A 26,527-nucleotide genomic window follows, 5' to 3' on the forward strand; every position below is an offset into this window, starting at 1 on the left:
ATCTATACATTCACATCTGCCTGCTATGAATGTGTTGAAATTTGCATGAAGTACAAGAACTCCTTTGATCAAAACACCTCATACATTTTACACATCAAGGGGCTCTACAGCGCAAGTGTGAGCTCACCAAAGCAGCTGAAGGGATCTGGGGAGGGATTTGACAGGGAACAGCGTGATGATGCTAATGTCACACCTCCTGCAAAAAGCTGACTCGATCTGATGGATGACAAAGAACCAGAGCAGTGTATGGACAAAGTAGGAAAAAAAAAATTAGTTTTTTTCAATACCAGGTTAACTAAAGGATCGTGGGTTGGTGATTGTGGGAGATTTAGATTAGAATTTAGGCAGAAGTTGTCCTTGTGAGGGTGCTGAGGCACTGGCACAGGGTGCCCAGAGAAGCTGTGGCTGCCCCATCCCTGGCAGTGTTCAAGGCCAGGCTGGACACAGGGGCTTGGAGCAAGCTGCTCTAGTGGAAGGTGTCCCTGCACGTGGCAGAGGTTGGAACTGGATGAGCTGTAAGGTTCCTTCTAACCCAAACCATTCTATGATTCTATGATGTGCACATTCACATTATTAACATTTTTGTGTCTTTATTTGGTCAAGTCTGTACCCTCTAACCATGAGGCTTCACATCCCACTGTGCCCCTGACTGCTGTAATGCTCCATCTGGGTGGCATTATGCACTGTTAACATAGGACCTGATCCCTCAGGGTTACTCATGCCACTGGCTCTACTGCTTAAACATGAGAACTCTCCCATAGGAACAATCTGCAGCAGCAGGACAGCAGCAGATTGTAACTGATGATACAGGCATTGTTGTTTTATTTCTACCTACTTATAAATTAGGTATTCACTATATACTTTCCCTTCACCAGTGCCAGCTCTATGTAGACTCATGTATGCAGTTGAAGACTTCTTCATCTGAGGTTGATTTAGAGGATTTAAAAGGAGTAACGTTCTTTTTCTGATGAACGTTACTGTGTATTTTGTGAAATATTTAACATCTTGCCATTTTCTCCTTTTTTTCTCCAAATCCCCCTGCATTTCATCATCACAGCTTGAAGCAGCCCTGCAGTTCAGAGCTACCTGCCTCTCACAAGCCTGCTCTCTCTGGTTGCTTTAATGAATATTTACCATCCTGCAGAAAAGCTGGAATGCCTCACTGCAAAACCACTGGAAAGAACTAGTTCTCTTAAGAGCCATTATCCCCGGCTCCATTGCTTAATAAAAGGAAAGACAATACATGCTGCACTGTAATGAAGTTTCCTACCTTTTTGTTTATTCCAATGCAGCACAGGTTTAATAATCACTGTAAATTAAATGAGATAATGGCATGGACTGGACAAATAACACCATTAGCATTGAACTGAATGTCTTGCCTCAATGTTAATCATCTGATAATAAATTATAAGGGGACTTTTTCCTACCTACCAACAACCTCTGTGCACACAGGGCAAGAAAATCATTTTACTTTTCTGTAAGATCTCAAGAATCAGAAGAAAAGAAGCATCTTCAAAGGCAAAGGTGTAAGTCTCAGCTTATAAAGGGTTAGCTATGTAAAGATTTAGGTGAATTACCTGGGATCTCCTGTTGTCAACTGAGAAAATAGGGGTAACCAGAGAGGAATTCATTGTCCCCTCAATAGGAAGGAAGCTTCTGGAAGCACATCTCTCACAGGCAAATAATTTGGATGAGGGCCTGAAGATGGAGGGGGAAAATGGTGATTTGAATTTGGTTTCCTTGTAGTCCATGCAGGAGCCATGACTATCATCCTGCTCATGTCCCATGAGCTTCTGCTGAAACTATCCCGTAACTTCTCAGTCACTGGATGTGAGCACAGCTCCTCTGCCAGCTGAGAGCCTGGATCCTCAGGTTTGATGGAATTTCCTCTGCATTTGACTAAAAATTACATTCTGTAACATAAGGAAGATTGCCTAGCAAGTGTTTCACCAAAATCAGTGTGTTTTTACAAGCATTTTGCTGATGAAAGAAACCAACAAGAAACCAAGATAAAAATCATCACAGAAACTGAAATTGCCACAAACAATCAACTTGATCTTTTATTTTGGGCTTGCCTTCATCCCATTAAAACCAATGGGAAAGCTCCAAAGAACTCCTTTTCCATATGAAAGAGGGTAACTATTAAAAGATTGAGCAGAAATAGAAGGTTCAGATTCACAGTTTTACCACTGCTCCAGCTTTACTCTGTCTCCTCCATAAATCACCCACGCACCTCTTCATTTTTTTCCACCTGTAAAATGAAGAAAATGGGTAGAATGATGTTGCCCAGAGAACCTACAGAGGATAAAGTTATAAAAACGCAGGGATAGTACTTATTTAGTAAAGCAAAGACATTTGGAAAGATACCTAAAGGAAGAATGTTTATTAAAGCTGTACATAAAATCAATAGAATCATAGAATAGTTAGGGTTGGAAAGGACCTTAAGATCACCCAGTTCCAACACCCTGCCATGGGCAAGGACACCTCACACTAAACCATGTCACCCAAGGCTCTGTCCAACCTGGCCTTGAACACTGCCAGCAATGGAGCATTCACAACCTCCCTGGGCAACCCATTCTCGTGTCTCACCACCCTCACAGTAAAGAACTTCCTCCTTATATCTAACCTGAGCTTCCCCTGTTTAAGTTTTAACCTGTTACCCCTTGTCCTATCACTACAGTCTCTAATGAAGAGTCCCTCCCCAACATCCCTATAGGCCCCCTTCAGACACTGGAAGGCTGCTCTGAGGTCTCCACGCAGCCTTCTCTTCTCCAGGCTGAACAGCCCCAACTTTCTCAGCCTATTTTCATACAGGAGGTGCTCCAGTCCCTGCTCATCCTCATGGCCTCCTCTAGACTTGTTCCAACAGTTCCATGTCCTTTTTACGTTGAGGACACCAGAACTGCACACAATACTCCAGGTGAGGCCTCATTAGAGCAGAGTAGAGGGGCAGGATCACCTCCTTTGACCTGCTGGTCAGGCTCCTTTGGATGCAGCCCAGGATATTGTTGGCTTTCTGGGCTGCGAGCGCACACTGAAGCTGGCTCATGTATCCAGTGCTGCTCCTGTGGGTGCCCCATTTGGGTAGGTCTCTGTGTGGTACCGGGGTCTACTTGAATGCTGGTGCCTCTGCAGGGGGAGGGGACAGCAGAAGCAGCAGCTCAAGTATTAGGGACAAACATGAGAATATGATCAGACAGAACATGAGTCTTAAGTTAGCAGTCTGTGTGAGCCTGAGCTGCAGAGGGATAGGATAAAGCAGGTATCGCTGCTATCCTGTATGTGTAGGATATAGCTGTGGAGAGGAGCAATTTGCCTTCTTGGTCTGTTCATACAGTGAATAATGTGTGAATTTGGCAACTGCAACACTGTCTTATCTTTCCAGTGTGAAACCCAGGGATCTTCTCCACTAGTTTGCTAGGAGGGTAGAGCACTTTGACATCTTTGGATGGAGGCTGAGACAAAGGAGAAATGATTAATACTGGGGATCAAATGCTGGGAAGGGTCATTTAGAGCAATTCCCTGCTATTGCTAACAACCGTATCATACACATTTATGAAGCTCCATTTTCTCTTTCATTTGCTCTTTCCAGTATTTATACTGCTCCTTCCCTGTATATTAATCAGAAAATATACTCCTGTTTTACTCATGCATTTCCTTCCAGTTTTACTATCCCAGCCCTCAGGAGCATCCAATTTTTCATGTGTGTTACTGTGAACACCCTCTTTACTGATCTTCCTTCCCTCCTTCCTTCCTTCTTTCTTTCCTTCCTTTGAACTTATTATATGGTGCTCAACGCATTTGTTTCATGTTCAGAGCTCACCTGATGGACTGGCTTCTATAGGGGCTTGGGGCATTTCAGGTGGGATTCACCTGAAAAATTGCATGTACAGTCTAGGTTTGTCTCCCTTGAGTTTCCCTATAGTGCCTGGAAAAGTGATAAACGAGCATGAGTTGTCTTACCTGAAAGTCAACTACCCATGTTTGCTCAGATGAATCATAGCACCATAGCAGGGACAACTTCCACTAGAGCAGCTTGCTCCAAGCCCCTGTGTCCAACCTGGCCTTGAACACTGCCAGGGATGGGGCAGCCACAGCTTCTCTGGGCACCCTGTGCCAGCGCCTCAGCACCCTCACAGGGAAGAGCTTCTGCCTAAGAGCTCATCTCAGTCTCCCCTCTTTGAGTTTAAAGCCCAACACATGAGGGACATGGAGCTGTTGGAGCGAGGCCAGAGGAGGCCATGGAGATGCTGCGAGGGCTGGAGCAGCTCCGCTCTGGAGCCAGGCTGAGAGAGCTGGGCTGGGTCAGCCTGGAGAAGAGAAGGCTCCTGAAGGGGAGACCTGAGAGCAGCTCCAGTGCCTAAAGGGGCTGCAGGAAACCTGGAGAGGGCTTGGGACAAGGGCCGGAGGGACAGGCCAAGGGGAATGGCTTTAACCTGCCAGAAGGGGAATTGAGATTAGGTAGTAGGCAGATGGTAACAACATCAACACCAAGGCCAGGTTAGATGGGGCTTGGAGCAAGCTGCGCTAATGGAAGGTGTCCCTGCTCATGTCAGGGGTTGGAACTGGATGAGCTTTAAGGTCCCTTCCAACCCAACCCATTTTGTGATTCTATGAACTGTGCTACTGGAAACGAAGCAAGGTCAGAGCTCCCAGAAAAGGCCTCACAGCGAGTTTGCCTGAGGCGTTTTCACGCCTCCAATGGAGACACCGAGGACGGGGCTGCAGAGCCGCTCTGAAAACCAGAGGACCAGGGGTTCACCCTCGCCTCCTCCCGAGCTACCCCCACTTCCACCGGCCCTTCAGGCTTTGCACTGCCTCAGGGAGTGCGCGAGCCATGGCAGAACCCCTTGAGGACGCTCACACACGGTGCGCTCCCCGACACCACCCGCGCCCGCAGCACCTGAGGCGAGCTCTCCGCGCCTGCGCGGGGCGGGGCGGTGCCCCCCGGTGCGAGGGGCGGCAGCGTGACCCCCCCCCCCCCGCCCGCAGCCATGTTAGTGTGGGGAGCGAGCGGAGAGGGCAGCCGCGCATCCCATGGTGCAGCGCGCCGGGAGGGCGGGGAGCGGCCTGGGGTGGCCGGGCCGGGCGGGCGGGCGGGCACGGAGCGCACGCACAGGGACTGCCCGCGCGCACCCAGCGGCAGCGCGGCCGCCTCAGTGCCCCCCTCCGCCGGCGGGACGGGTCCGCCGCTTCCCCGCCCCTTCGCCACAGCCCCTCCGCCGGCCGGAGGCGGCTGCCCGCGGCGCGGTGAGTGCTGAGGGAGAGGCGGGAGGGGCGCGGGGTGCGCGGCGGCACCAACTTACATAACGGGGAGGGGGCCAGGGGTCGGCGGGGAGCGGGTTCTCCTTCCCTGTCTCTCGTCTCCTCAGGGGACGAGCCGCCCGTTACGGCTGTATCCCTCGGGAGGGGCTGCGGTGGGCAGCGGGGCCCCTCGCCCGTGTGTCCGCACACGGACGGTGCCCGCGGCTGAGGTGCGAGCGGAGGACTCCGGGGGTGTGGGCTGAGGTCCTGGCAGAGCCGCTTCCCCCCGTCCTTGCCTCCCTCCCTCTCCCCAGCGGCGCCTCGCTGGGCGGTGCTGCGGGGACGGGCAGGGTGGGAAGGGAACGGGAGAAGAGGAGGCTGCGGGCAGAGCAGCGCTGCACCGCCGGGCCCGGAGGCGAGCCCCGCCGCTCCCTCGCTCCCCGCCCGCCCCGGAGGCTCGGCCGCGCCGGTCGGTCCGGCCGGATGCGCCTTGAGGCGGCTCGGTGAGGCGGAGCGGGACGGTCCGTAGGGTAAACAAAGGGAACGGGAAGGGAGGAGGAGACGGAGACGGAGGGGGGTGTCCGCTCGCTCCGGAGCCGGGCTGCCTGCCGTTGCCTCTGCCTGTCCCCAGGCGCTGCTGAATCCGTGGTGGCCTCATAGAGGCGCGGGGGAAGTGCTGAGGTTTATTCTTTCCCTGTGTGTTGGGTGGTTTTGGCATTTAGGGGTTTGTGTGTGTGGGTTTAGGTTTCTGTTTAGCGGGGTTTGTTCTGTTACTGGGCTCGCTGGAGAGTGGGATTGTGTGGCCCATAGTAGCTCTGTGCTCACAGAAGACGGTTTAACCCGGAGCAAGTGTTCCCAGCGTGGCTGCTGATGGGCCCACGGAGGTTGGGTCACACAGAGGAGCCTTTGCACTTCTTGAAGAAATCCGATATATTTTCCTTTCCGGTTGTAAACCCGATTTTGGAGCGTAGTGAGGATCGTACCTCTGCAGCTGGAGCAGAGTATCTTTCCCCTTAATCCCTGGGACTAATTTTGAGCCATGTGCTGCATATTGCCAGTTTTCACATCCATTCTCTTCCCAAATTTACTTTACTCGGAGGATGCTCTTCTGGAACAGGGGGTAATCTTTCTCTGTGATTTCCCTTTATTTTTCCTGGCTGGAAGACAGTTCTCTGTATTGTTTCTGTGTTAGCTGACTTGCAGTCACTCTCATTCAAGTGTATCCCGTAGGCCCTGGCACTCTGCAGCATCAGTCAGCAGCTCAGATTTTGGCGCTTTGAGTAGGATAGTAGCAGTGCTGTAGTAAATGGGGTGAACAAAAAGTTCACTCGAAAGGAGGAACACTTGGGGATCCATGTTGAAGTATTTAATGGAAATGGTAGCTTAGAAGTGGCGTGGTATTGCAGTGTCCCTTAAAACAGTCAGACTCATTTGGTTCTTTAATATGCTTTCTTTCCCTTTCCCGTGTTAACTGGAAAAGCCCCACATTCCTCAGAGCTAATCTGCCTTTATCATTTCTGCTTCTGTTAAACCTGGGTAAGGTCAAGAGCGTAACTGGATTTGGGCCAGAAAATATTAACTGTTACATAGTTATTTGGAACAGTTTGTTATCTTACTGAGGGTGCCCATGTCCAAAATTCCACCACTTCCTTTCTCCACCCGGCTCCTTTTTTGTTACCTCTGGAATCCGGCTGTTATCCTACCTCCTATCTTTGTTGGAACACCTTTGCCTGTGTTGGTGTGGTTTGTGGATGGGTGCCACAGCCTTTGGCTTTCTTTATGGCTGAGATTCTGTAAGGAATGCAGAGATTGGAGCCCACAAAATACATTTAATGGACCTAAACTCTGAGGTACTGTTAACACCCAAAAGAGGGAAGAGGCAGGAGTTGCTGGGGCACAACCCTTCTCTGACAGGACTGTCATTCAGTCCTGTTCAACAAGAGAAATAGTTGTGGAATTAATTTGTCTTTTGTGCTATTATGTCTCAAATTCATTTTTCTGTAGAATGTGGCTTAATGTTTGTGTTGGTTGGCTTTTTATTTGGTGGGGAAGTTGAAATGGCCACATGAAAGGCAAATAGCATAGTCCATACTTGTCAGAATCTCTAAGCTTTATTTGTCCTCAGCCTTAGGTATTAGTAAAAGTACTCAGTATGTGTAGTAATAACTAGTAGTGTGTCTGGTACTTCATCATCCAGAAGGGAGTATTCTTAGACTACTCAGTGTGTCTTGAACACATAATTTGTTGAAATAGCTTTAAAATGGTTTTAACTTATACCTATCCAGTGATATAACTTTGCTTCAAAGTATGTTACATGCTGTTAAATGGGCATTTTTGGGTTATAAAGGTTTACCACAGGATGACTAATAGTTGAAAGGGGGAATCTTGGTTTTGTAAGTTCCTTCCCCAAGCTAATAGATTCTTGAGGGGTGCTTGAAGGGGAGGAAAGCAGGAGTGCTTTTTGGAGATGAAGTAGTAAACGAGGTGGTTTTGATGGTTTAGGAGATTGTCTCCTGATTTTTAATGCATCTGTAAATGTGGTTGTTCTCAAGAGAAACTCGAGAAACAAGAGGTTGCTTCTTGCCATTTGAAGAACAAAATGTGTGTGTGTTTTCTTCCCCTGGTAGTAGGCATGTCCACACGTAGTAGTACTTTCATGTGATGTAATGCTCGCAGTAACAGTACAGGCTATTCTGTTATTCCCATCCTTGTTTTATCTCTCAGGGCTTGTGGAAAAGTCTTCTTAAAGTGCAGTTTTCAGGTTGTGTCGCTGGATGTTCTTAAATATACATGTGTCTGTTCACTTACAGGTTTTTAGCAGCTGCCTGCACTGGTGTTTAAACAATAGTCATGTTTTGAGTATTGGTACCTATAAGTAGGTTGTAATTTGCTGTGAAATTTGTTCATTCAAAGCTCAAATGTTTTTAGTCTTTTTATCTCAAATTGAACATTTGTAGCTTTACATTTGCTGTAGATTATTGCAGAAGGTGCCTCTGTACTCATGTTCTGGATGAATTTCAATACGTTGGTAGAAAGTATGTAAAAAGGACACTCTTATGGTAGTATTTGTGCTCTAGCTCTTTTTTTTTCCTTGTGTAACAGCTGCCACTCTGGGATACAAGCAGTGAAAACATGGGGTTTATGTACATTTGAGTCTTCATTTCAGACAGTTGTCACTGAAATGTCAAATGTGACACTGATTTAGCTCCATTGGATGTGGTTTCCAGGCTGAATCTGGGTTTCCTCTCATCTCCTGTTGTTGTAAATCTAAAGTTTTAAGTGCCATTGCTGAGTAACATGAAGACATGAACATATTGACTGAATTTGTTGGAAAGGTTTGAATTAAAGGTCAGGATATTAAAAACTGCAATAAGCAAATCCTTACTTTCAGCTCTTGTACGAAACAACAACAGAAATGATTTAGGAACACTCTAAACCTCTTAATTTTGATGTAATTATTTAGCACCTGAACAACAGTGATTGTCTCTCTGAATGGTAACTGCTACATGATAGTTACTGTGTACATAAAACCTGTCTGTTTTGTTTTGAAGTGTTTGAAGAACCCCTAGAGCTTAATGCAGATGAACTGCAAGTTCGGAGTTTGTGAATTGGTAGCAAGTTCAAGTGAGTCTCTTGGTTTTTATGTGACTGCCACTTAGGGACCTCCAAAGTCCAGTGTGTTTTACCACAGCATTCAATGAATGTGTTTTATTGTGTCTGTTAGAAGGGCAGGAAGTTGAAGGAATGGGAAATTAAATGGAGAACATAATATTCGGATAGATAATCTGGTTTTAAGTAGTCTCCTTGGGGTGGGAGAACAAGAACTTCTGTGGAGATGATCTAGTAGATATATGTAAAAGCTCTCATTTTTCATGTCTTGCTCTCCATATTCAGATGAGCTGTTGAGGAAAGTGGCTGTTTGGGAACTGAACTGTTTAAAAACCTTCAGGTTTTATGCTTTAGGCTTAAATGTTTATTTTCCCTATCCTGTTCCTTTGCAACTTCATGTTCTTTCTACTGTATAAGTTTCTGAAGGTGGGAGTTTGATGCTTGCTCAGCAGTTAGTGTTCCTGACAGTGGGATGTGAGTCTTGCAGTTGGGGGAACTTTTGAGTGTTAGGTCTTCATGAACAGAAAATGATTTAAGAAAAACCCAACCCCAACCTTGCAAATAAAAATCATCAAAGAACCAAAACCACAAAATGCTTCAGATGTGGCTTGAGCTGATTTCCTCTGTTAAAGCAGGCATGAGACAGTTGTGATGTCTTGTGCTGGAAGGTGTAAACTGTGAAAACTCGCAAAGGGATGTTCTGAAAGCTAAATCGGTGGCTGTTGGAGGGAGTTGGCACAGGGAATTGTGTATAGGAAAGAAATAGTCTCAGGGATGGCAGAACCATATAAACCAAATGCTCTCTGTCTCTAACAGTACTTGAAATCTGGAGGAGCACATCACTGGTGATGTCAGTAGATGAAGAAGGGATTGGAAAATAGCTTCTGAAATCTGGTTTACAACATTTGAATACAACTTGTGTCAAGTAGAAATCAGCATGGAAGAGGTAAATAACAAAAGCTGATGGCACCAGGCTTTTGTAGAGAACAGCCGATGATTCCTTTGCATCAGTGTTGGCTATGGGTAGAGCTGAATTGTCTTCAGATCTGCAGCAGTCCATGGTTGAACTGGTAACGCTCTCCTGTACTGGATTTCCTTTGTTCCCTGTGACTTCAAGACTGTTTTTTTCCACTCTCCACACTGGTCCTCTGCCCTTTTTTATCATGCTCAGTGCAGAAAGGACATGTAGAAAAGGTTCGGTAGTTTTTGTTGGCTTCCCAGTGCACCAGAGTGCTTTCTTTCCCACTGGGAAGGGGAGCTGAGAAGCACTCAACTTGGTTTCCTTTTTCCTGCAGGCTTACAACTTCATTGAGTTTAATATAGGTCAGTTTAGAGCTTAATCCATAAAATTAATCTTGACCCTTTCTGTGCCCGTGGAGCTGTAATTTAACTCATTTTAAGACCCTGAACTAATTGCCTTTCTTTTGAGCAAATGTGTATAACCAAACACGTGCATCAGTTGTCCTGGATACCGTAGTAGGAGATTACATCTTTCTTGCTGCTATTGTTGTAGATATGTTGATGAACAATAAATTTAGAAGCATTTAGACAGTGTATATGTCAAGAGCCCTTAAATGAGGTATTTCTGTTGCCTTTGCAGATGTAGGGATAGAGCTGGAGCCGTTTGCACTGTTGGGGACAGTAAGAAAGAGGTCAGAGGGCTCCAGTGCCTGTGAACTGTTCCTGCTTCCTGCTGCCAGGCATGGGGTTCTCATTGTTTACCCACATGAAAATGTGCAATTCCTGCTTTTGTTTGATTTGGGGTTGGGGGAGGGGAGAGGGAAAGGACCATCTGGGGCTGGGAAGTGTCTTTGGAAAGCAGAGACAATTTTTCCTTTAGTCCCATTGAAGTTCCTGGGAAGGATTTGAAGCAGCAGCTGATTTTCTTATTTACTTATTCTCATATGGGAAGAGGGAGCTGTGCTCTTTCCTGTTTCCTTGCTGCTGGGATAGCAAATAATTTGCTTGCAGGGAATAAGAGAAGTCTAGTTCAGCAGAAGCTCAGGATGAGCTAAATGATGATGTTTGACAGGTCTGAAGGCACCCTTTTAACCAGGTACTCGGCTCTTCTCCCCAGACTTCTGTTAACGCTGCCAGGAGTATTTACTGATACAGTCCATGGGATGTACAATAGCCAGGAAGTCTCCAGTCCATCAACATTTGATACTGCATTTCCTAGCATTGCCTTCAGCATTCCTGCTACTGAAGGTACTAGTGAGACTTTTAAATCTCAGTGTCTGAGTAAGACCCAGTGGTGATTTATATCAGTCAATGCCCGTTGCATCCTGTCTGCTGTAGGTTGTATGTTAGTTGTGAACACTGAGGCAAGTTTGTCCTCAGTAATACTCTGTAGCATTGAGATCCAGAAATTCTGTGATCTTGGAAAGAGAATTTATTCTTACTGATTTTTAGGCAATCTTTAAATGTGTTTTTTTTTTTTTCTATGAAACATACCGTGAAAGCATAAGATGTGGTGGTATTTTATTGTTTTCATGTAGGTATCTGTTCCTGATTTCCTTTTCTGGACTAGGCAGTTGTAATCCTTCCTTTGAGGGGGAAGGATTGTATTCTGGTTTAGGAGGCTGAATTTTTTATTGGCTGCCTATTCTAAGTAAAGGTTAATCCAGAAAGGAGAAAAATGAAGTCACTGTTTCAAAGAGCACCGTTCCTTTTCATTTTTGGTTAATTCCCCAAGTTGTTTACCATGTTTTTTCCTTTGCTATTCCTAATACTCTTCAAGCAGAAATTCCTTTTGCTAGTGGCTGAATGCTCTTGTGGTTCTTTTAAGCCTGCTTATACCTCAGGTTTTAGGAGATTGCTCCTTCATCCCCTTTGCTTCTTCACTGCTGCTCTTCTGCAGTAGAAGCTGTTTAAAGGCAGAGATGCTTCTTCACAATTGATTTTACACTCCAGGCAGTAGCACACCAAAAAAGCATATAACAGCTACCTTCGTAGCTCAGTTGTTTGAACTACCTGTAAAGAGTTAAACTTCATACTTGAATTCTTTATTAGTCCTTATGTCTCTTTCTTCCCTGTCTTCCCTAGCAAGTGCAAGAACTTGATGGTGGTGGTCTTGTGTTTTTGCCAGTGCCTCAGACTCTTGTGCCTGATACCACTGCTTTTGTTAACCAGTGGTGGGAAGAGATGGGAAACACTGATAACAACTGCAGTATAGGAAGTCAAGAGGCAAGAATTGTATTTCTGCCTCTTCTCTGGCTGCTTCTTTTCCTTTTGATGACTAAAGTAATTCAACTGCTGTGCTGTTGTTTATTCCTCTATAAAATATGGACAGTGCTTTGCTCAGGGTTCACCCTGAAGTGCTTTTCTGTAGAGAGATCTGAAGTACCCCTCACGAGGAGAATGAGAAATCATGATATGGGATCAAAGTTCTTCGTTTAAGGTGCCGTCTTTCTGCTTGGGGTGAGCCTTGGCATGGCTGTTGCAATTAATTCACCTTTGTCAGTGTATTCATTAACCTTTCGTGATGCCTGATTCAGAACTGCATTTCAACTTACTAAATAAATGCACTCAGTTTTATGAGAGGGGGAAAAAAGCTGGTTGAGAATAAACATATAAAGATGCACCTCCCAGTCCACAAGTTGGAGAGTTTTAATCTCTTAAATTCCAGTTTTAATTGCATTGAAGACTTGAATTTTGTAATGTTTTAAACTTGTTTTCCATCGCCAGCCTTCACTCAGGAGACCTTTACATGCTGCAGATGTGGAAGGGGCTTTTGCCTGCAATGAAGCTCTTAACAAGTGTTACAAATGGCAGTTTCTGTTCTGACTGGTGGTAACAGCACCATCATGGGAATGCTGTTAATTAATGGCTAAAGAAGGAATTCTGAGCTCTTATCAGGGCTCATTTTCTATTTGAGGCTTAAATAACTGAAGTAGATGCTTCCATATTCCAGTTGGTTTATTAATTCTTTTAGTTTTCACTAGAGTTTGTGTAAGTCACAAAGCTGGCTGTTTTCTGTGCTAGTTCTGGTGTCTCTCAACTCTACAGCTTCTTTTCCTATTGTTTAGTGCATTTTGAATTGTGGTGTTCAAATACCTGCTCAAAACAAACTTCTCTAGCCCTACAAGAGTGAAACTGTGATGTGCAGGTTATTGATTCATTGGTGCTCAGTTTGTGATTAACCTTGTTCTGCTGCTGCAGAACTGTGCTGTAGCAACGGGGCGAGTACGCGAGTACTTGGAATACCTGTTCTGTTGGGATTTAGTTGGGATTTCAGTTTTGGGCACTGTACATGGAGAAGGGGTTTTCCTCTCTTGGATACTTTTAGTAACAGAAGATACCTAAGAATGTGATGCACAAGAACTGAAAGCATGAAGATGTTAACTTTTCATCTCCGCGTAGTTTTCAGTTACACAAATACATCAGGCTACTACAAGAATGAAGAAAAAGGCTTATGGGGGCTAAACCAAGAAATAGTTGACTCAATAGGACTGAAGACTTGGATTATTGATTTGGGAGGAAGACTTCTAATGCTGAGAACAACAAACCATTGGAATACATTACAGAGGGGGACTTTGTCACTGATGGTCTTTAAGAACAAATCAGGCATGTCAGAAAAGAAATGCTGTTGATCCCTGCCTCGGGGGTGGCACACTGCCAGTATGGCCTCTCGAGACCTCTGCAGCAGTGACTTTAGTGATGTGAACAGGTAAGAGAACATGGGGTTGTTAGTTTCAGGTGTACACTGATAGCAAAAAGTAGTCGACAGCAACTCCAGCAACTGTTTTCTCTGAGCTCTTGTAAGCGATTCCTCTCTGTTCTCTTCCTAGCTGTTGCCTGGGACTGTGCAGCTTTGATGTGATCTGTTGCAGGCAAAGCAGCTTGTATTTTCTTTGGAATGCTGTTCTTTCTTACGGCTGGCTGTAAAGGTCATGGAGAGATGATTATTTTCGGTAAATGAAAGGGTCATGCTCGTGTTTGGAGTCAGATGTTATCTGGATGTGGCTTGAAAACCAGGTTACCATAAAGAGCAATATAGACACCTACAGATTTAATGGAAGAAAACATGCAAGATGTATGTGCATTAACTTCCTGTGCAAGAAAGTAGCCTTAGATGATGGCTTTTCTTATTCCTTTTGGTATCATGCTTTAATTAGTGGTATATTTTATTATCTATTAATAAACTGAGCTTTGCTTTCAGAATAATAGGAACTTCTGGTGAAGCTATATTTTTATGTCTCTCTTTCACTCTTTGATGCAATAGTTTGTGTTTTGGTGTTGCACCAGTAGCTTCCTTGTAGTTGTAAATCCAGTGAATCTGTTTTAAAGCAAGTCAGGGTGTTTTGTCATGGAAGGAGTAAGTCACTCCTGAGATTGGGAAAGAGAATTAAGTAATCTTCAGTGACAGTGGGTATGGAATGGTGTGCATGGCTGTGCTCAATACAGCCTCTGCTGGAAGCGGGTGTAATGACGCACCCCTGCGTTGGAGGTGTTGAAAGTGGATAAACTAGATCTGAGAGCTTTTTAAGCACTGTCGAAATTGAGAGGCAGAAGCTGCTGGAATCAGTGCTACATCTGAGTTTCCAGGGAGCCTTCAAGCTAAAAGGTGAGGCTAATTGTTCATCTATGCAACTTTTGTAAGCTGCTTGCTGTGGTCTGGGAAACTAAAAGTCATTTAACCCCCCCCAACCCTATGGAGGCAAGGGGAAGCCTTGTGTCATTTGTGTTAAACTCTGTTGAATCAGTTATGAAAGCACCTGGTCACACTGGACAGGAGATCTTCATTGTCAAGACAATGGGATAATTTCAGCTTTATGTGGATTTCTTCTTTTGCATTGACTTTGTAAACTGTGGGACTTCATCCAGTAGTGAGGGGATCTCCTCCAAGGAGAGTGTGGCACTGTTGTCATACACATTAGTGTGTATAAATTGTTTAGGACATATTGAATATCTGTGGTTGTCAGGGAAAATCAGTCCATTTCCAGAAGTGGGTAATAGTCCTTTCATTTTGCCCATGTATTTGATGGCACTGTTTAAAGATTCAATTTTAGAAGAGAAATGGGGGGAACAGAAAGTATATGGCATGTGCTTCTCCTGTGGGAATATTCTGAATTAGATTGAGTTTATGACTGGTATTTCTCAGGCTGTGGATGGAAATACAAAGAACAAAAAGCTCCTGTGAAACCTAGTTGAAGGATGGAGTTAAAGAAGGAGCAGGGTATAACACCGAGTGCATTTGTGTTCCACCTTCTGCCTAGAGTTCATGTCAATATTTAATCGTTACAAGAAATCATAGAATGGTTTGGGTTGAAAAGAACTTAAGATCATTTAGTTCTGAACCCCCTTTAGCACTAAATCTAGCTTTAGTACTTGGAATTTCATTCCCTTATTTATGAAGATATGTTACCTCTATGAAATCACTAAGCCACCACGTGGCTTCCTTTAGAAGGGGGTGTGCAGCATACATAGATGTTGAATTCCCAGAATGGGGCTTTAAATAAAGTGAAAGTTTAGTTGTGTTATATGCTACAAGGCCCTGGTTCTTCAGCCTTTGTAGAAGGGTGCGAGTTCCTTTGTGTGACGGCAGTTCTGCTCCTCTCGTGCTGGTTCAGTTCTTTCAACAGCTACTTCTGTGCCTTGTTCTCCTTTCAGCAAAAGAGGAGAGGGAATTCTTCAAGGCAGTGTGTATCACTGGCTTCATTTTACAACTGAGTCAGCTTTTTTGTCTCTTAAAGGCAAACAGAACCTTTAAACTGTTTCATAATCGGAAACACAGGAGTTTCCCTTGCTAGGAAACAGGTTCTGGAGTTTAATGTATTTATTTGTATGGCCTTTTGGAGATAAATGGGATTTGCATTAAAGTTTTTTCTTTTGTTCTATTGAAATACATCCTGAACTGCAGTATTCCCAGGGGGAGTGGGAACATTGGTCATATTATACCAAGCAGCAGATCAGACTGGAACTATGGAACTGAACTGCAGTGAGTTGTGAAAATAAATGTATGTAAACCACATTTGCTTTAATACCTGACTCCTGAAGTTGATAGGAGTAAAATAAAGCAAGACCTTGTGGGTAGTTAGTCAAGGTTGGTGTTAGAAAGGCAAGATGAAAGTAGTGAGTCTTGAAAAGGATTTGAAACACAGTCAAAATGAAATGGGGAGGGGGAGGAAACCAGGTGCCCATGTGCATATAAAGTGAGTACTTAATGCACAGCTGTCACTTGAAATGTAATAGTGTTTAGGACTGAGTCTGGGTTACAGCAGTTTTGTGTTGAACTTGTGTTGTTTAATCTTCCTTTAGGAAGCTGATTTTGTGCAGTGACTTTCACGAATAAGAGGTGATAGTGTGTGTGGACTCCTTTAGTTTGTGTTCCTAATACTATGTGGATTTGAGATCTTTTGAGGTTTGCCCCTTTTTTCCACACTTGGGCTATAACAGTGTGGTTAAAAGGTGAAGAAGTCAGACTGGAGAGGAAGTGGGGTTATACTGGGAGACTTCAAATTTCAGACACCTTCTGTGGAGGTTTAGATGTACAAGAAAGATGCTCTATCGTCTAATTGAAACCCAGGTAGGATTATGCGTGCTTTTTAAGAGGAAAATAGGGAAGTCATAAAAATGAATAACAAAAGCAAAGGAAACAAATAAAACTGGATGAGATGGGTGACTTGCAGCCAGTTGGGAAAAGTTGAAAAAGAATAGTTTTCCACTACCAGAAATGTGTTAAACTTAACATCAAATATTTTGAATTTACTGAAAACCTTTTCATTGTGGAGAAAGGTAGAGAGATTTCAAACCTATGGAAAGTTGTTGGGTGTTTTTTCCCAGGGTGCACATATATATATATATATATATATATATGTATTTATTGTGGAGAAATTAATTTACAAGGGATCATGTTTTTTCCTGCAGAAAATGGAAATAAAAGCACAATAATTTACCTAACCCAAACCACTTTTTGTGTTCAGGCTCCTTTTAACCACTTTGGGAGCTTTCAGCATTTGTCCCTATTAGAATGAGAGTAATTGATGCTTTAAGAAGTGTTACAACTGGTCAGACTGAAGTGTAGGAGAGTCCTTGTCACTGCTTCCTCAGTAGCTAATGAGTGAAATGGATCAGTGAATAACCTGTGAAAGTGAATCTTGGGAAGACAGGCCTAGAAGTGGCTGTCAGTGTAGGGGAGATGGGAGGATGCTGTTCTCGGATCATCTCTGACTGCATTACTCTTGTAGTAGCTAATGACCAGAAGAGAGGCCCTTTATCAGTACTTCAGGGTTGCCATCCAACATCATGTCACAGTGCTGCGTGTTTGTACACTGAGTTTACACACATGGGTAGTTCTGTTGAAAAGCAGTAGAGTAACTTGTGTGGAAAATGTAATATTATTGATGCTTAAGCATTTGGATAATATTTTTCTAGTATATGGCTCGTTTTGGATGTTGGATGTAAGTCCCATGGTATCACACAATTACTTTAACAAATGCTTTAAGGATGCTATTGATGTAACTTCCCATAGGAGGGAACGGTCATTACTATCGGCCTTGGGAATTAAAGACAACTTTTGCTGTATCAGAAAACATCTTTAATTGAATCAATAACTGCTCATGTTTCTAAATCTGAGAAGTGGTCTCAGGAGTGATTTGGGTTGGAAGGGACCTTAAAGCTCATCCAGTTCCAAACCCCTGCCATGGGCAGGGGCACCTTCCAACAGAGCAGGTTGCTCCAAGCCCCTGTGTCCAACCTGCCCTTGAACACTGCCAGGGATGTGGCAACCACAGCTTCTCTGGGCACCCTGTGCCAGCGCCTCAGCACCCTCACAGGGAAGAACTTCTTTCCTGTATCTAATCTAAATCTCCCCTCTTTCAGGTTAAAGCCATTCCCCTTGGCCTGTCCCTCCAGGCCCTTGTCCAAAGCCCCTCTCCAGCTTTCCTGCAGCCCCTTCAGGCACTGGAGCTGTTCTCAGGTCTCCCCTTCAGGAGCCTTCTCTTCTCCAGGCTGACCCAGCCCAGCTCTCTCAGCCTGGCTCCAGAGCAGAGCTGCTCCAACCCTCGCAGCATCTCCATGGCCTCCTCTGGGCTCGCTCCAACAGCTCCATGTCCCTCATGTGCTGCTGCCCCAGAGCTGGATCAGGACTGCAGGGGGGTCTCCCCAGAGCACAGCAGAGGGGCAGGATCCCCTCCCTGAGCTGCTGCTCACGCTCTGGGGGTGCAGCCCAGCACATGGGGAGGTTCTGAGCTCAAGCGCACACTGAAGCCGGGTCCTGGGGAGCTTCTCATTGGCCAACATCCCCAGGTCCTTCTCCTGAGGGCTGCTCTCAGTCCAGTCTCTGCCCAGCCTGGGTTTGTGCTTAGCATTGTCTTGACCCATGTTCAGGACCTTGCACTTGGCACTGTTGTACTTCATGAGGCTGGCATTGGCCACCTCTCAAGCCTGTCCAGGACCCTCTGAATGGCATTGCTTCTCTCCAGTGTGTCAAGCACCCCACACAGCTTGGTGTCATCAGTGCACTCGCTGAGGACTTTTCATAAAGGGCTCTCCCTGGTGTCATTCCTGTTGAGTAAGAGCACCAGTGATGAACAAATTGTTCCAAATCATGACTGATGATTCCATAAAAATATTCGGAGCAGACGTGTTTCTGGGGAGGGCTGTTGTTGGCCCCTCACTCTGGTAGATGTGATGGGACAGTTGCCTGACTCAACAGATACCATGTTAACTTCAGCATCAGTATTCTGAGGCAGTGCCAGGCCTCTTGTGTGCCACCAAAAAGCACTTCAAGTTCTCAGTGGTAGTTTTCCCTGTGGTGTGGATGGGTGTTTCAGGTGATGGTCTGGCTCCTTTCTGTGCCTTTCATCTACAAATGTTTGTTAGTTTGTTACAGCCTTTAAAAAGGTCTCCATGGTTTATTTAAACTTTTCTGTGTACTTTATCTCATCACATTCCTGTGTGGAAATCTATAGATGGCCTTTGTGGGAAAACCTGAAGTAGCTGAAGTGAATTAAGCTTCAGAAACAGTTCTTAAACGTTGATTTCTGAGTGCTTAACACGTAAGCTTGAGCTTTCTGCTGGTATTGCCTTTGTCCCTGTGGTGTGTATTTGTTAGAGAGGCAAAAGCAAATGTAGCCTGTGAAGTAGCCAAGCTGCCTCTGTAGGTAACTTGGCACTGGAGTTCTTTCAGGTTCATCAGTTCCTTTAAGAACAACCCCACAACTCTTTCTGGACAGTGTGCTCTGTGTGTGTGCTGAGCTACATCTGTCTATATTTGTTACTTCAGCTAAGAACTGGCTTGGCTGTCTTCTGATGCACGTACCCGGAGGAAATAAATGCTTTTCACTCGTTCCTCCCGCATGCCTTTTGTTTTCCTCCAGGGAAGCACTTTCTAATTCTAGATCTGGATGCTGCTCATGTTTTGAATCATGCATCAGGGTTTTCAGCACTTGCTGAATTGTTCTTGCCATTAAATGTGTGTGAACTATATTGAAGGTCCACTTCAGAATCCTTTAACCCTCCCCCTTCTTCAAAATCCCAAACCCATACTACAGCCTGTGGAATTGTTGGTTTATGGTGATGGGACTTGCAGGGTTTGTGGGGTATCTGCTTGAGTTCAGAGTAGGCTTCTGGCTTCATTCATGGGTTTTTATTCTGTTTATCTGGTTTTGTTGGGTTTAGCCCTAAGGACTTCCAGCTAAATCAACTTCCATTGTAAAGAAGGTGACGTGGTGCAGCTCGTTGCTTTGGGAGGTTATCTGTCTTCATACTAAGAATGTCAGTTATTTGCTTGTAAGTCTGATGCATATTTGACTGCTTTGGTCAGGAAAATGCCCTAATAAAGTCTAAATGTTTCATTTCAGATTTCATGTTTCACCCTGTGTTGAGCACCTGCTGCTGAGAGCTGGAAAGGCAACTTAAGGTATGTGGAAGAGCTAAGATCTCGCTTTCACACAGGGTTTTATTCTGGGTAGAATGGTTCTAGTTGATGCATTTTGCTTGTTCTTCCCTTGTAATTATTGTTGAGAAACCTCATTTTTAAACAGTGGGTGTTGAACCAGAATTTCTTTTGTCGTCTTCCTTGAGTTTCCTAGAGCTGGTCTGGCTCTGACTGCCCATTTACTGATGGGGACTTTTCATAAGAGCAGGTAGGGATAGGATAAAGGGGAATGGCTTTAAACTGAAAGAGGGGAGACTGAGATTAGATATAGGGAAGAAGTTCTTCTCTTTGAGGGTGCTGAGGCGCTGGCACAGGGTGCCCAGAGAAGCTGTGGCTGCTCCATCCCTGGCAGTGTTCAACGCCAGGTTGGAGAGGGCTTGGAGCAAGCTGCTCTAGTGGAAGGTGCCCCTGCCCATGCAGGGGTTTGGAACTGGATGAGCTTTAAGGTCCGTTCCAACCCAAACCATTCTGTGGTTCATGGCACTTCTGTTCAGCCTGAAGGGTACAGACATGGGTAGACCTGTGCAGGACGGAACTTGCTGTGTATGGGGGGAATTTGTAAGGTGTTTTCTCACCTATTAAACTGGCTGGAAATTGTCTGGCCAGACTGATGTGCTGGTTTGGAGTGATATGTCAATGATTTTCTATCCTCATGTTCTGTTTTCTGCAGTACGTAAAGATTTGTCTTAAGCAATATCTTTGCTGTAGGGATGCTTTGCCTTGTCTTAAGTAGTTCAGCTATTAGCAGGAGTAGAGAAGTTGGGTAACCACAGTATTACAGGAATCTGTTTCTGTTCTGGTTTTGATTCCTTGTGACCCCCCCTTCCTCAGGGTGAATGGTTATGTTTGCAAACTTCAGTTTTCTACTTCACTATACTTGGTATTTCTGACTTCGGCTTTTATTGCGGCTGACATACGTGGATGTTTGGAATATTCTTTCATTTCAGTGTGGCTAAAATACCTTGTTGGATATTTCCCCCCACCTCCCTTTTCTGGTGTGAGTTTCCCTACAACCTTCCTTGTAGTTGGTGGTTTGGGAGCCTGTATTGTATTATTGTTCCTTAAGCTTTGGCAGGTAGTAATAGTTATTTCCTGCTACTTCAAGAGTGCTTTTGCGTCTAGATCTAGAACCATATCACTTACTTCAGGAATGCACTTGAGAACAGAGGAGGTACGGCTGCTCTGCATTTCATATGAACAAGGCCACTAGTGAGACTTCAGGCTGTTACCTTGCATCTCAGCTTCAGAGTATTGCCACTCCAGGATCTCTCCATGTTTTCACCTAAAGGAAATAGCAGAGGGTCACTTGGTGTCTCCTGACTATCTCTATTTGCAGGAGTAGATGTCTTTATTCTTCAGTAGCTTTTTTGCTTAACTTCTTACTTCAGGAGTGCTCTGAATCTTAGTCAGCCTTTCATCAACTTCACATTTCATGTTTATAGTGACTAATTGCTTCTCCTTTCTCATTTCTCCTTTTCTGGTATTGGATGATGTTTGTATTTCTCTTTTCCCAAGATATTCTGTCTACTTTCACCACCCTGAGGAATCGGTGGAGTAGCTTAAAAAAGAGTAGATTTCAGTGTTGTCACTTCAAATGGGAAATAACCAAAGTACCTCAAAGTGAATAAAAAAGCACCAATTTTTATCAAGAATAAATACGCTGACTTTAGTATCTGGTAAATTCTGAGTTGAGTCATAGAAACACAGTAATTTAAAGGGTATTTTCTGAACATGGAAGACTGGTAGCGTGGGAAACAGAAAACAGGAGGGGGACACAAACCAGGGCTCCCCTTATTTATAGAATTGTAGACTGGTTTGGGTTAGAAAGGACCTTAAGATCATCCAGTTCCAACCCCCCTGCCATGGGCAGGGACACCTCACACTAAACCATGTCACCCAGGGCTCTGTCCAGCCTGGCCTTGAACACTGCCTTGGATGGAGCATTCACAACCTCCCTGGGCAACCCATTCCAGTGCCTCACCACCCTCACAGTAAAGAACTTCTTCCTTATATCCAATCTAAACTTCCCCTGTTTCAGTTTTAACCCGTCACACATTGTCCGTGTCACTACAGTCCCTAATGAAGAGTCCCTCCTCAGCATCCTTGTAGCCACCTTCAGACACTGGAAGCTGCTCTAAGGTCTCCATGCAGCTTCTCCAGGCTGAGCAGCCCCAATGTTCTCAGCCTGTCTCTATACAGGAGGTGCTCCAGCCCCTGAGCATCCTTGTGGCCTCCTCTGGGCTTGTTCCAACAGCTCCATGTCCTTACCTTGAGGACACTAGAACTGCACACAATGCTCCAAGTGGGATCTCTATTTAGTTTATCGTATGCAAAGGTCTACAAATCAGACTTCTGATTTCAGGGTGGTTTTAACACATACTTTCATTTTGCTTGACCTTTCCAAAGGAATAGCTCTGACTGTCGTGATGTCGTGTAAAAAGCACATGTTGTATGTGGTGTGACCTGAAGCAGTTTGTTCTTTGGGATACATGGTTTGGAACAGGCAGAAGTGAGTCATATCCTGGTAAAACCATGACAACGAAGTATGTATTAGTTTGTTAGGTAAATATCTGGCAGTACCTTCCTAGATAAGACTTACGGGAAACCTAGCCTTGTGAACATCCAGGCTGGGTAATAATAGTGGCAAGTAAGCAACAGCAAAAGCTGGTACATGTGAATTGTGAATACTTCTGACTTGTCAGGTTTTCATTGAAGTGTGTGTGTTTTTTCCCTGGGGATTTGGTGGAAGGAGGAGATTAGTGCCATTTACTCTTCAAGTTTTCTGTTACATATGCAAATACTGGAATGATGGTTCCAGTGGAAATGACAGAACAGTGTGCTGAATCTCTTGCTTACCACCTTGTTTCTAAGCTGTTAATGGAAGTCTTGTGTTCATATTGCAAATACTCATGCTCTTGTGAGACCTCACCTGGAGTATTGTGTGCAGTTCTGGTGTCCTCAACATAAAAAGGACATGGAACTGTTGGAACAAGTCCAGAGGAGGCCACAAGGATGATCAGGGGACTGGAGCACCTCCCATATGAAGACAGGCTGAGGAAGTTGGGGCTGTTCAGCCTGGAGAAGAGAAGGCTGCGTGGAGACCTCAGAGCAGCCTTCCAGTATCTGAAGGGATGCTGGGGAGGGACTCTTCATTAGGGACTGTAGTGACAGGACAAGGGGTAACGGGTTAAAACTGAAACAGGGGAAGTTTAGTTTGGACATAAGGAAGTTCTTTTCTGTGAGGGTGGTGAGGAACTGGAATGGGTTGCCCAGGGAGGTTGTGAATGCTCCATTGCTGGCAGTGTTCCAGGCCAGGTTGTAGAGAGCCTTGGGTGACACTGATTTAGTGTGAGGTGTCCCTGGCCATGGCAGGGGGGGTTGGAACTAGATGATCTTAAGGTCCTTTCCAGCCCTAACTATTCTATGGTTCTTTGATAGTCTTTTCATTGCAGAGAAGGGCAATGGAGCTGGTGCAGGGCCTGGAGCACAAGTGTGATGGGGAACGGCTGAGGGACCTGGGGGGTTCAGTCTGGAGAAGAGAAGGCTCAGGGGGGACCTTACCGCTCTCTACAGCTACCTGACAGGAGGGTGGAGCCAGGAGGGGGCTGCGCTTTGCTCCCAAGGAACAAGGGATGGGACAAGAGGAAACTGCCTCAAGCTGCATCAGGGCAGGTTTAGATGGAGCTGAGGAACAATTCCTTCCCCAAAGGGTGCTTTGGACCAGGCTGCCCAGGGCAGGGCTGGAGTCACCATCCCTGGAGGCATTTCAAAGATGTGTAGGTGTGGCACTTAAGAACATGGTTTAGTGGTGGACTTGGTAGTGCCAGGTTAACAGTTGGACTCGATCTTAAAGGTCTTTTCCAACCTAAGCAATTCTGTGATTCTTTATTAGTGAATGTGGAAGGTTTATCCATAGGGAGGGGATTATGAGCAGCAGTCTCTTTAGCTTTATAATTCCGATTTACTCCTCAGGCCAGTCCTTATGCACTGGGTTGGTGCAGAACTTCTGTAGGTAAGAGCACTTGTAATTGAGTGGGTGTTTATGGTGAGGTTTCAGAGATGTCAACCTGCCGTTGACAGTAGGTGGTACCAACACTTCCACCCACAGAGCAGCTTCCAAAAGATGTTCTGATTGCAGGGGACATCAGCTGCCTTCCAACTTTGTGGCTTTATTTCAGTTGAAATTGAGCTGGTATTTGGTGAGCAAGCTTGTATCCAGCATGGCACTCTTAAAAGGATGGGAAATCCAGAAATTAATGTTCCTTTTATCTCTTACAGTAAGAAACTTTTCCCTAATGAAACATTAACATTTCATGTTTTCTGTATGTTTTGAATGTTGTGTGTTTAATCTTGTTTTGATACGTTTTCCTTTCTTGCTACAAAATCTCTCTCAAAAGATTTCACTTTGCACTTGAAGCTATCAGGAAAACCACTCTTAAGTGTCAGGATGATGAATGTTGCTTCTGGCCACTGACACCTCTGTGCTTACAGCTCCTCCTGGCTTCTGAAAGGGGAATTCTTCTGGGCTTATCTGGTTTGTTATTGTGGACTTCTGGGCACTGGAGGAAGATTTACTTTTGCACCAAGGTTATGGTAAAGTTCAACTTCTCCCCAGCAGATTGGGCTCACAAATGTGAGTTCACCAGTGTTCCATGCAGAACATGCTTTGCTTCTCTCTGCTGGGGTCTGGCTGCAAAGGGCTCTGTGCTCCATCTGTGCTGGCAGGATTGCCAGGCTCTGAAAGCACTGAGCTTCAATGTGCTGAATGAACACAAACTGTGCCATGTGGTGCTAAGGCCTTTCTGAACTCTGGCCTGGCCTTTGCTCAGCAAAGCTGCTGCTTCTCAGCCCGTCCCCTGAGCAACTGCTGTCTTTTACACAGAACTGAGTGAACTAAGGAAGTCAGTTCTGGTGCTTGTGATACTGGCTCATCCCTCAGTGGAGTTTAGTGAAACCTCAGCCTGTCTGGATTGTGTTGGAATCTGTTACAGAGGTGTAGAATGAAGGAGGGTTTTAATCTTCCCTCTGGAGGTGCCAAAGGTCTTCTGTACACCAAAACAAGTTATTTGTTTTGGTTTCCAGCCCTTCTGGTAAATATGAATAGGGAAATAGAAAGCAGAAAACCAAGTCTGACTCTGTGAATAGTACCCCTTTGTAATATGGCTTGGATGGATCTGTGCTAGCACATGCTGCTCGTGCCAGGAGTAGCCTTGTGATGCTGCTGCTACTTTCCAAGCTGTTTAACTTGCAGATTTCTGAATCATTGACTTGGTTAAATACCCATGAAGCTTTTCCCCGTTGTCAGGGCATCAGCTTTTACGTTGCAGCATTGTTTCAGCTTGGAAACATGGAGAACCCATTCTTCTTGTCTTGGGGCAACTCATTCTTTCCTTCACCACAGCCCTGCAGACACAAACCCGTTCAGGTTTGTGCAACCAGGTTGACATGTTCAAATCAGAGTAAATCTCATCTTTCAAGTCAGGCATGCCTAGGCATGTTTCTTTAGCTATTATGGTGGTAGGCTTGTATTTATAGCCATAATGAAGGTGGATGCAACCCGTTTCATTGGTCTGAAAAGCAAAGCTAACTCTGTCTCCCTGTGGATGTTCTGTTCCATCCCACTCGTGTGTTTATCACTTCTCTAAAAATAGACCCAGAGCTTTTGGGAGTGCAGGGCTGTATCTGCAGTGAAGCTTTTGCTGTGGCTCTGTTTTAGTGAGAACACTTATTCACTGGTCATATAAAATCGTCCTGTGATCCTGTACTTTGGTTCATGGGTTAAGATCTCTACTGCTTGTTGTTTGCTGCAGGAGATGCACAGGACTTTATAACACAGGCCTAGGAAAGTGTGTAAAAGCAGCAGGACGTTCTGAATTGTTCACCCAGATGAGTTTTATATACAATAATCAACGATTATGTGCTCCTCACTGCTACGTGGTAGACTTGTGAACTCTATAGTATGTCCAGACTTAAGACACTTCCTGAATCAGCTCCACATCAGCCTTGCACCTTGGCAGGTGTGTTGCCTTCTGCTTGTAAAAAGAGAACTTGAAGAGAATCTTCTGAGAGCATCAAAGAGACCAACACTGAAACCAGACCATAACCTTTTTCAAGGCTTGGAAAGGTCAATTTTCACCTGTTAGGCTTCCTGTTATCCTTTGTGGTAGTGTTTGTTGGGGTAGCATCTTGAGTTGTGGTTGTAGACCAGGTTGTAATGGGTGTCCTTGTAAGAAAAGGAATATCGGTGGATACACATGTACCAATGAGTAAACACTGTGGAAGAATATTGTCCAGTTTGATAGGCAGCAGGAGCACAAGTGACCACCCAGGGGCTGCTGAGGTTGGGTTGTGTGCAAAAGGAAGATGTGGGTTATTTCCTGGCAGACATTCATGGAGAGCTTCCTCTGAGGAGAAGCAGGCTTGAGTGTGCTTCCTGAAATGTGTTTTAATAAGCAGGGCCCGAGATGCAGGAATCTCACTTCTCAGGAAATTCAGGGCTTATAAATACTGTGCTGTGCTCAAAACAGGACCTGATATTCTGGTTTAACCCTTACCAGCATTGTATGAAGTGACAAATGACTCGTCTTCCTTATGTTTGGCATCCCCTGTTCACAATCCCCACATAATCAGGTTTTCATTTACTTTTCCTGTTCTCTCAATAGCCTCAGTGGTTCTTGTTCACTTTGGATTCACTAAAACCTCAAATTTCTGTGGTGGTATTATCTTGCTGGGAATCTCATGTTGTGTCTGCAGGGTTGGTGATCCTGACCTAGCTGGTGGAAAATCGTGTGA

At 45.0% G+C, this 26,527-nt stretch overlaps 1 protein-coding gene across 2 annotated transcripts in view; it reads left to right on the top strand.

The window, feature by feature from the left end:
- The first annotated feature begins 5,612 nt into the window (after window positions 1–5,612).
- PTK2 (protein tyrosine kinase 2) overlaps window positions 5,613–26,527 on the top strand; it is a 200,993-nt gene continuing 180,078 nt past the window's right edge. For both annotated transcript variants that reach the window (XM_062626924.1, XM_062626925.1), the window contains exons 1-2: window positions 5,613–5,747; window positions 19,659–19,717. The gene's annotated coding sequence lies outside the window, so the exon portion shown is untranslated. The remainder of the gene's footprint in view (window positions 5,748–19,658; window positions 19,718–26,527) is intronic.

This window comes from Pezoporus occidentalis, unplaced genomic scaffold (assembly GCF_034315485.1).
Source record: "Pezoporus occidentalis ecotype Australia unplaced genomic scaffold, CSIRO_AGI_Poc_V1 ctg3, whole genome shotgun sequence".
NCBI lineage: Eukaryota > Metazoa > Chordata > Aves > Psittaciformes > Psittacidae > Pezoporus > Pezoporus occidentalis.